General features: G+C 39.0%; 1 pseudogene; it reads left to right on the forward strand.

Annotated features, from left to right (window-relative positions):
• Positions 1-10341: 10341 nt before the first annotated feature.
• LOC109563640 (rab-like protein 2A pseudogene) lies at positions 10342-11056 on the forward strand (annotated as a pseudogene).
• Positions 11057-11384: the final 328 nt, after the last annotated feature.

The following is an 11384-nucleotide window of genomic DNA, read 5'->3' on the forward strand; positions in this document are numbered from 1 at the left end:
CCCCACTCACCCACACCACCCTGGGAGGCAAATTGTACCAATGATGTCATGGTAGTACTCCTTAACGATGACTGTGTTCCTGAAGTAGGGTTTACTCCGAAAAGCAACTTAGCAGTGTGCAGCCAGACCAGGGATGCCTCAGTTCCTGCACCTGCCAGGACCAGGAGGGGGGGAAATGTGCAAGTTTCTAGTGTCTGTAGCTTGCCTGCGGGGCAGGCATCAACAGCTTCTGCTTCTCCACTCCAAGTGCTCACACCGGATGATTCCCCACTTCCCTACCCAGCTCCCCTACCTACCTGTCCTCACTGACCTTCAAATCGATCATGTAGCTAAGCAAGACTTCAGTTTGTTCACTGATCATGACGGATAGTTGGCGGTTGTTTACAATCCGCTGCAGGTCAAAGAGCCATCATGCCACATGCTGGGCCAGGTAGAGCCACAAGCAACAAGGCTATAGTCTGGGAAGGAACAAGTGAGAGGGTAAGAGGCAGGAAGCCTAAGGGCCCGCCAATGGAGGAAATAGGCTGCAAGTGTCAGACATTTTTATCTCTCTCTGAAGCAGCAGGAGGAAACAAACTACAAGTGTCAGATTTTTTTCCCCTTCTCTATACAAAATTAAAAGGAGGCTTCTTTAAAATGTGTTGCCATGACGACAGCTGGTTCCACATGAACTTAACTTTCTCAAACCTTGAGCTAACCAATGTGTTTTTCTTATGGAAATGTTTTTCTTAAGTTATGTTAATGAACTATGTTTTTACCCTTAGACTCTGTCTGTCTTCAAGTCCATTCCACCTAAGACTCAGAACATAGAATGCCTCAACAAATCAGTATGTTTTACAAATACAATTGTTCTCCTAATCTATGTTATTAAGACTATGTAATGCTTGGAAACCTGCCTTTCTTCAAGATTCATGTCAATCATTTTATGGCCCAGGATGACTCACCTTGTGCCAATGTTATCTCAAGATACATGTTGTGGGTGAGGAGTCTGGTGCCACTCTCTGAGTGTTGAGACGTTTCCTTTCTCTAATTAGCAGCCTGCTAGTGGGTATATAACTTCCTTCTAAAGACTAGTGGCGGGGCAGGGAGCACTCTTTCAGCCCTCTTCTGATGTCTATGTCAGAATCTTTCTCTATCTCCTTTATACTTTAATAAAACTTGATTACACACACACACACAAAAAGAAATATTTGCGTCCTATTTGCATTCTTTAGGGATGTATCCTCTTCTGTTTTCTGGTAGTCATCTAAAAAAAAAAAAATTCTTGCTTTGGCATTTGTGAGCACTATTCTTGCTTAAAAGGACAATTATTTTTTGACTGTTTCATGGGTACATTAAATATCTACTATGAAAATTCAGTACAGATTGATAGATAATAGATAGGAAATTAAAGTGCTGTAGCTGGACAGAGATATGAAAAAGGAAAGGCTTATGCATATATATCTATGTAAAATATATTTGACTCATGTTTCCCAAAGGATTTAATTTTAAGAGTTGTAGAAGACATTTGTATAATATGTAACAAAGTGCTATTTAAACAATATTCTAAAAAATAGGCAAAATATTTCAACAGGTGCTTAACAAAAGAGTTTGCTAAATGGCCAATAAACATATTAAAACTTGTTCAACATCTTAACATTGATAAGCTTCAGGAAAATACAAAATACAGCTCTATTGTTATATTGTTTTAGTACACAAATAGATTAAAGAGTGACAATCCTTAGAGTTTTCTAGAATATGTCCAACTTGAAGTCTCATATGTTATTATTGAGAGTGAAATTGGTATCACTCCCTTGGAAAATTGTTTAGCAATATCTACTAAAGCTTACCATTTGCATTTCCTGTGACCCAGCAAGTCTCCTTAAGTATATACTCCCAAGTATATACTCCTGAGTATACGCCAACAAACACACACACACATGTGCATCACAAATGTATAAGATGGTCCTATAAGCATTATTTACAATAAATCAGCTCAGGAAAAGATAACATGTGTCCAAAAACAGTGCAATGGATGATTGCCTACCAGAAGCAGAAAATATTAGGAAGAGGTGGCAAGAATACACAGAAGAACTGCACAAAAAAAAGATCTTCATGACCCAGATAATCACGATGGTATGATCACTGACCTAGAGCCAGACGTCCTGGAATGTGAAGTCAAGTGGGCCTTAGAAAGCATCACTATGAACAGAGCTAGGGGAGGTGATGGAATTCCAGTGGAGCTATTTCAAATCCTGAAAGACGATGCTGTGAAAGTGCTGCACTCAATATGTCAACAAATTTGGAAAACTCAGCAGTGGCCACAGGACTGGAAAAGGTCAATTTTCATTACAATCCCAAAGAAAAGCAATGCCAAAGAATGCTCAAACTACCACACAATTGCACTCATCTCACACGCTAGTAGTATTGCTTAAAATTCTCTAAGCCAGGCTTCAGCAATACGTGAACTGTGAACTTCCAGATGTTCAAGCTGGTTTTAGAAAAGACAGAGGAACCAGAGATCAAATTGCCAACATCTGCTGAATCATGGAAAAAGCAAGAGAGTTCCAGAAAAACATCTATTTCTGCTTTATTGACTATGCCAAAGCCTTTGATGTGTGGATCACAATAAACTGTGGAAAATTCTGAAAGAGATGGGAATACCAGACCACCTGATCTGCCTCTTGAAAAAGCTGTATGCATGTCAGGAAGCAACAGTGAGAACTGGACATGGAACAACAGACTGGTTCCAAATAGGAAAAGGAGTACATCAAGGCTGTGTATTGTCACCCTGCTTATTTAACTTACAGGCAGAGTACATCATGAGGAACACTGGGCTGGAAGAAGCACAAGCTGGAATCAAGATTGCCAGGAGAAATATTGATAACCTCAGATATGCAGATGACACCATCCTTATGGCAGAAAGGGAAGAGGAACTAAAAAGCCTCTTGATGAAAGTGAAAGAGGAGAGTGAAAACGTAGGCTTAAAGCTCAACGTTCAGAAAACAAAGATCATGGCATCCAGTCCCATCACTTCATGGGAAATAGATGGGGAAACTGTGGAAACAATGGCTGACTTTATTTTTCTGGGCCCCAAAATCACTGCAGATGGTGATTGAAGCCATGAAATTAAAAGATGTTTACTCTTTGGAAGGAAAGTTATGTTCAACCTAGATAGAATATTAAAAAGCAGAGACATTACTTTGCCAACAAAGGTCGTCCAGTCAAGGCTATGGTTTTTCCAGTGGTCATGTACGGATATGAGAGTTGGACTATAAAGAAAGCTGAGCGCTGAAGAATTGATGGTTTTGAACAGTGGTGTTGGAGAAGACTCTTGAGCGTCCCTTGACGGCAAGGAGATCCAAGCAGTCCATCCTAAGGGAGATTAGTCCTGGGTATTCATTGGAAGGACTGATGTTGAAGCTGAAAGTCCAATACTTTGGCCACCTGATACAAAGAGCTGATTCATTTGAAAAGACCCTGATGCTGAGAAGGATTGAGGGCAGGAGGAGAAGGTGACGACAGAGGATGAGATGGTTGGATGGCATCACTGACTCCATGGACATGGGTTTGGGTGGACTCTGGGAGTTGGTGATGGACAGTGAGGCCTGGAGTGCTGCAGTTCATGGGGTCCCAAAGATGGGACATGACTGAGTTACTGAACTGAACTGAATTGCAAAGGTTGTTTTCTAGCCTCTTCTAATACATCAGTAATGAAAAAACCAGATTCCTGTCTTTATGTGCCTACATTCTGCCGTGAAGCACATTGCATAGTCAGATTCCAGCTCTTATTTTATTAGGTCAACTAAAATCTTTCAGTAGATTTCTCCTGTTAGTCTGCCCTCGTAGTTGTATTTGGTACATGTGTGCTGTGCTGTGCTCAGTCGTGTCCGACTCTGTGATCCAATGGACCGTAGCCCAACAGGCTGCTCTGTCCATGGGGATTCTCCAGGCAAGGATACTGGAGTGGGTTGCCACGCCCTCCTCCAAGAGATCTTCCCTACCCAGGAATCCAACGCAGATCTTTGCACTGCAGGCAGATTCTTTACCAACTGAGCCATCAGGGAAGTTCATTTAGTACATAGGAAATGATGAAAATATATTGGAAAGAAAAGGAAAGGGAAAAACACAGAACAGTCTCTTTAGCCTCATTTCAATCTTTATATCCCTTAAAGTTATATAACTTGATCTTTATCTTTTAAACATGGAAAATTCATGTTGGTGATATTGAAATTACTACAACAATAAATATCCATAGCTTCTTTCTATTGTCTGACTACCATGCTTTCTGTAATCTCAAGGATTACAAACTTAAAAACTTTTAAAATAAGAGGTAATCATTATTAGAGATATAAAATTAAGGTCCTTGAACTTATTAAACCAGGTAGATTCCAGATGACAATAAAAACATGCCTTTTAAAACTACCTAATTCAATAATGAGTATACCTTCTTAATCCACATTTTCCTTAATGTATAAAATATCATAAATCTATACAATCTAAGTTGATTTTCCACAAATGGGTTTTTTTTAATCTGTGAATAGAATAACTATATTCAATACTTTTTTAAGCTGAAAGACTATCTCCAGGCCAAGTTGAATGTCTTTCTCATTACTAATAAAAAAAAGTGTTAGTTACAGGAAGTGTGTCAATCAAGTTTAACAGAATAAATAATTGTACAATTGAGGAAAATATACAAAAATATATTACCAGGATTTTACTGGTTGTATACCTTATGGATATTTCTGTATTAGTAGTAGCAGAAGAAGCAGTGGGTTCAGATGTAGTTGTACTATAAAGTAATAAAATCAAGTAAATCTCAATCCCCACTTGAATGTAGAAACCTGAACGTACTCACTGAGTCAGAAAGACAGAAATTTTTGCTTGGACTGAGCAAGTCAGATAGATATTTATAAAGCAGACTTCTACAGAAGAGGGATCAATGAAGATCAAATATATTAACAAAGCTACACATAGGTCCTATTGCATCTTCAGCCAATACTAATCTGCACATGTATAACCTGAAACCATACTATTCTCAGAAATCATATGGAACTGGGTGTCACGTAGATTCTTACAAGGTAGACTAGAGAGATTTTATTAAATTCATGGTTGAATGTCTTATTAAATATCCCAAAAGGGTTACACCTTAGGAGTGGGGTGAAACTAGTTCCAGATTAAAGTTTATTATAATATTTATCTGAATAAAGTTTAACCACATTTCAAAGCAAGTAAACTGATCTGTAAATAACTCAAAACAAAGTAAGAATTTTTAACAGGTTAAAAAAAAGAAAAAATACAACATTCAACAATGTAAACTTTATAAATCTGGCATCCAATCAATTATTATCAAATATGAAAAAAGTAGGTATATTTAAATCATAACTAGGAAAAATAAGTCAGTAGAAACAAACTGCAACATGACTGGGAGATGATAGACTTAGTAGATAAGGTCATTAACTTTGCAGCTACAAAAATATTCAATATGTACACAAATGTAAAGATGTAAATGTAAAAATGTAAAGCATGAACATAATAAAAAGAACATGAGAAGATATTAACAAAATAGCAAAAATCAACATCAAAGAATGAAAAGTATGTCTTAAAGGAAAATTTCACTAGATTGGATTAGCAGGATTAGATACTACAAAACAAAATATCAGCAAACTCAGAAAGCAACAGAAACTATCAAAAATGGAGGCTACCTTGAAATATGATAATTAAAAAATAAGTAGCACTGCAGTGATACATGCAAAATATTAAGGAATATAACATACATGTAATCAAAGTTATGGATATGGAGCATACAAAATAACATTTAAATATAATGCCTTTTTAATTTGATAATAAGTACAAGTCTATAGACACAAGACCATCAAAAATCACAAGCAAATTGAACTCAGGGAAATAATAACAAGATATTCCATAATTGAATTGTTTCACTATCACTGCTAAAGAGAAAAACAGCAAAAGGAAAAAAAAAAAGGTTTACATTCTACAGAAACAAATATAAATATTATTGTGGACTTTCTGTAAGGAATTATGTAAGCCAAAAGGTAATGTCATCCAAAAAAATGCTGTGAAAACAACCAAAAACTATGATATGGAGCTCTACATTCAGCAAAAGTATATTTTAATAATGCAGGAAAGGGACTTCTAATTTCTGTGGGATATATAAAACTAGAAGCTAAAGAGCCTCTTGATGATGGTGAAAAAGGAGAATGAAAAAGCAGCTTAAAGCTCAACATCCATAAAACGAAGGTAATGGCATCTGGTCCCATCACTTCATGGCAAATAGATGGGGAGACAGTGGAAACAGTGACAGACTTTATTTTCTCACTGTGCACAGTGATTGCAGCCATGAAATTAAAAGACATATTCTCCTTGGAAGAAAAACTATGACCAACCTAGACAGCATATTAAAAAACAGAGACATTACTTTGTCAACAAATGTCTATCTAGCCAAAGCTATGGTTTTTTTAATAGTCATGTATAGATGTGAGAGTTAGACCATAAAGAAGGCTGCTACTGCTGCTGCTAAGTCACTTCAGTCGTGTCCGACTCTGTGCAACCACATAGACAGCAGCCCACCAGGATCCCCCGTCCCTGGGATTCTCCAGGCAAGAACACTGGAGTGGGTTGCCATTTCCTTCTCCAATGCATGAAAGTGAAAAGTGAAAGTGAAGTCGTTCAGTCGTGTCGGACTCTTAGCGACCCCATGGACTGTAGCCCACCAGACTCCTCCATCCATGAGATTTTCCAGGCAAGAGTACTGGAGTCGGGTGTCATTGCCTTTTCCAAAAGAAGGCTGAGCACCAAAGAATTGATGCTTTTTAACTGTGGTGTTGGAGAAGACTCTTGAGAGTCCCTTGGACTGCAAGAAGATCAAACCAGTCAATCCTAAAGGAAATCAGTCCTAATGAATATTCATTAGAAGGACTGATGCTGAAGCTAAAGCTCAATAATTTGGCCACCTGAGGGGAAGAGCTGATTTTTTGGAAAAGACCCTGCTGCTGGGAAAGATAGAAGTCAGGAGAAGAATGGGATGACAGAGGACAAGATAGTTGGATGGGATTATTGACTCACTGGACATGAGTTTGAGCAAGCTCTGGGAGATGGCGAAGGAAGGGAAGCCTGGTGTGTTGCAGGCCATGGGGTTGCAAAGAGTCAGAGACGACTGAGGGACTGAACAGCAATGATAATGTAAAACTAGAAAGAGCATTGTTTCCAACCTTACAGAAACAAACAAAGTAGCTAGGCAAAATGTATAATTTATCACTTTTCTTTGACCCACCAGAGACCTGAGTGTGCAGGGCAAAAACTGACTGAAATCTATAGAATCTGAAATCTCTGAAACCAATTCAAATCTTCAAAAAGAGAAAGCACACAATTACATGATTATCTGGGCAGAAGCAGTCTGACAATGTGGAGAATTGCTGAGAAAAAAATGAAAATTGTTAAAGAACTAGCAAAGGCTAAAGGTGCTTCAGCAGAATATAGAATCCATGGGGGATATAAATGCATCCAGTTACATGCTCCTCACTGTGAACTTCAGTGGGGGCTCACCAAACAATTGATAAGAAACTTGAGAAAACATCCCTTGTAGTAAAGGCCAAGGAAAGAGACCAGCTTCTGCCGGAAACATATGATACAATTCCTTATCTCCTACTTCTAATAGAGAAGCAAAGCTGTAAATTGGAGGTGAAGGGCAACAAACAATGTCACCCTTAAGATAGTGGAAGTAAATAGACACACATTTTCTACCTGGGGAAAGGACAGGAACGCATGCTGTACTCAAAAGTACAGCTACAGGAGGAGCAGGCCACACTCTCAAGACTGGTAAAGAGTGGTTGCCCAAGACTGAGAATTAGTAAGAGTAATTAAGAAGAACTAAATAGACATTTCTCCAAAGAAGACATACAGATGGCTAACAAACACATGAAAAGATGCTCAACATCACTCATTATCAGAGAAATGCAAATCAAAACCACTATGAGGTACCATTTCACGCCAGTCAGAATGGCTGCGATCCAAAAGTCTACAAGCAATAAATGCTGGAGAGGGTGTGGAGAAAAGGGAACTCTCTTACACTGTTGGTGGGAATGCAAACTAGTACAGCCACTATGGAGAACAGTGTGGAGATTCCTTAAGAAACTGGAAATAGAACTGCCTTATGATCCAGCAATCCCACTGCTGGGCATACACTCTGAGGAAACCAGAAGGGAAAGAGACACGTGTACTCCAATGTTCATTGCAGCACTGTTTATAATAGCCAGGACATGGAAGCAACCTAGATGCCCATCAGCAGATGAATGGATAAGAAAGCAGTGGTACATATACACAATGGAGTATTACTCAGCCATTAAAAAGAATACATTTGAATCAGTTCTAATGAGATGGATGAAACTGGAACCTATTATACAGAGTGAAGTAAGCCAGAAAGAAAAACACCAATACAGTATACTAACGCATATATATGGAATTTAGAAAGATGGTAACAATAACCCTGTGTACGAGACTTCAAAAGAGACACCAATGTATAAATCAGTCTTATGGACTCTGTGGGAGAGGGAGAGGGTGGGGAGATTTGGGAGAATAGCATTGAAACATGTATATTATCATGTATGAAACGAGTCGCCAGTCCAGGTTCGATACACGGTACTGGATGCTTGGGCCTGGTACACTGGGACGACCCAGAGGGAGGGTAGGGGAGGGAGGAGGGAGGAGGGTTCAAGATGGGGAACGCGGGTATACCTGTGGCGGATTCATTTTGATATTTGGCAAAACTAATACAATATTGTAAAGTTTAAAAATAAAATAAAATTAAAAAAAAAAAAGAATGTGTTTCCTCCATAATGCAACAACTAACTACCAGGCTAACCAAATTAAAAACAATCAGCAGTGAAATACTCCTAGAGAGAAACCTTCTCCGAAACAGAGCAGAAAGGAAAGACCTAGAAATGAATGTGGAACATGAAGGAAAAGAAAATCTCTGACAAATAAATTCCCACTCTAAATAGAAGTAGTCACTAAAGGAATTTAAAGCCTATGGGCTTTGAGGGTAACCATAGAAACAACAATATCCAACAATTCACCTTTACTCCTGAACAAATTAACCTCAAACCTCACAGGAAAAGTCTAGCACAAGGAAATATATGAAGGAATGTTTATTTCAAAGCATAAATCTTGTTTACTTCAGCTTTTATTGTCTTATATATAAGCTTTCATATTGAAAAAAAACAATATAGTATGCATCAAAAAAATCAAGAAATCAAAACATTCCAAAAGATACAACAATCAAAGAAACACTCAGATATAGCAGGGAATTTAAAATAGCTGTGATTAATATGCAAAAGCTTTCATGTGAAAAGTAGCAACATGCATGATAATACAAGTAATTTCAGCCTAGAGTTGGAAACTATAATGCAAACTATAAATAGAGGACAAGAAGAAAGACTAGAGTTTCATAGATGAAAGCAATGTAATGAGCTATGAAAAAAACTAATGAATTTTAAGATTGGTCATTAAAGTTTACCAAAACTGAAATATAAGAAAAAATGAATTAAAAAATCAGAAATGAGAATTCAAGAAGTGTGAAACGATATCAAACACACTGCATGCGTGAATGCTGAGTCTTTTCAGTCATGTCTGACTCTTTGTGACACTATGGTCTGTAGCTTGCAGAGCTTCTCTGTCCATGGGATTTTCCAGGCAAGAATACTAGAGTGGGTTGCCATGCCTTCCTCCAAGGCATCATCCCCACTCAGGGATGGAACCCATGTCTCCTGTGGCTCCTGCATTGCAGGTGAATTCTTTACCACTGAGCCACCAGGGAAGCCCACCAAACAATCTAATAATATCTAACTGAAATACCAGAGGAGTAGAGACAGAAAAAAATATAGAAGTGTTTCAGGAAATAATGGTAAAGCTTTTTAAAAACTCTATGACAGTCTCCAAACTTACATGACAAAACTCAGATCAGAGAACATCCAGCATGATAAACATGTACACACACACACACACACACAACCCTAAGCATGTCAGGCTGAAACTGTCACAAAAGACAAACTCTTCAAGTAAGAGAAAAAATAAGCATTGTATACAAAGAAAGTAATTACAGAAATTTCTTGTCAAAAATCATCTACAATGGAAGAAAAAGAAGTGATTTCCTTAAAGTGCTGAAATAAAATATGTTACAACAAAGAATTCTAAACTGAGTGAATGTATCTCTTGGAAATGAAGGAAAAATCAGTATTTTGTCATACAAAAAAAAAAAAAAAGAAAATTATCAACAGAACTGCCTATAAGAAAGGATAATTGTGAGCTGTAGGGCCCTGGGCAGAGCTAGAAGCTGATGACAAGATCCCCCTGCCCTGAGCTGATGACCTTTCTACAGCCAGGAGCCAATGGCTAGGGAGAAAGCCAAACCCTGTGAGCTGGACCAGGAGAAATACAATGCTGATGACAATGTGAAAATCATCTGCCTAGGAGACAGCACTGGGGGCAAGTCCAAACTCATGGAGAGATTTCTCAGGATGGATTTCAGTCCCAGCAGCTGTCCACATACACCCTGACCCTGTACTAGCACACAGCCACAGTAGATGGCAAGAGTGTCCTTGTGGACTTTTGGGACACAGCAGGCCAAGAGCAGTTCCAAAGTATGCATGCCTCCTGCTGCCACAAGGCCCATGCCTGCATCATGGTATTTGATGTACAGAGGAAACTCACGTACAAGAACTTGAACACTTGGTATATGGAGCTTCAGGAGTTCAGGCCAGAGATTCTGTGCATTGTGGTGGCCAATAAAATCTACACAGACATCAAAATGGCCCAATAGAGTTTCAATTTTGCCAGGAAATTCTCCTTGCCCCTGTACTTTGTCTCAGCTGCTAATGGTACCAATGTTGTGAAGCTCTTTAATGATACAATTCGATTAGCTGTGTCTTACAAACAGTGCTCCCAGGACTTCATGGACAAGGTTTTGCAGGAGCTGGCGAACATCGACTTGGAGCAGAAGGAGGAGGATATGCCAGACAAAGAGCAGCATGGCCGCATCCAGAGCCCATCTCCTTCCTGAGCCACAGGAGGCCTTTGTGTGGCCCACTTGGTGGTGAAGGGCAGTTCAGAAGACCCCTCCCTCAACAATCCTTCAGCTTTCAGTTGAGACATCTTCCAGGCTGTCCCCTGCTATACCTCCTAAAAAACACGGTTGTCCCATTTGCCCCTGACCACAACTTTATATCCATGGCCCGCGAAAGATGACCCTTACATATGATTCCCTCCCCTGTGGGTTGGGGTCAGTACACAGTACTAACAGATGTAAGACCCATACCAGACCCTGAAGCCAAATTAGGGATGGACCCTCCAGGTCATGTGGGACAGTAAAGAGAATCATGGGATATTCT

Source organism: Bos indicus, chromosome 9 (genome assembly GCF_029378745.1).
Source record: "Bos indicus isolate NIAB-ARS_2022 breed Sahiwal x Tharparkar chromosome 9, NIAB-ARS_B.indTharparkar_mat_pri_1.0, whole genome shotgun sequence".
Classification (NCBI taxonomy): Eukaryota; Metazoa; Chordata; class Mammalia; order Artiodactyla; family Bovidae; genus Bos; species Bos indicus.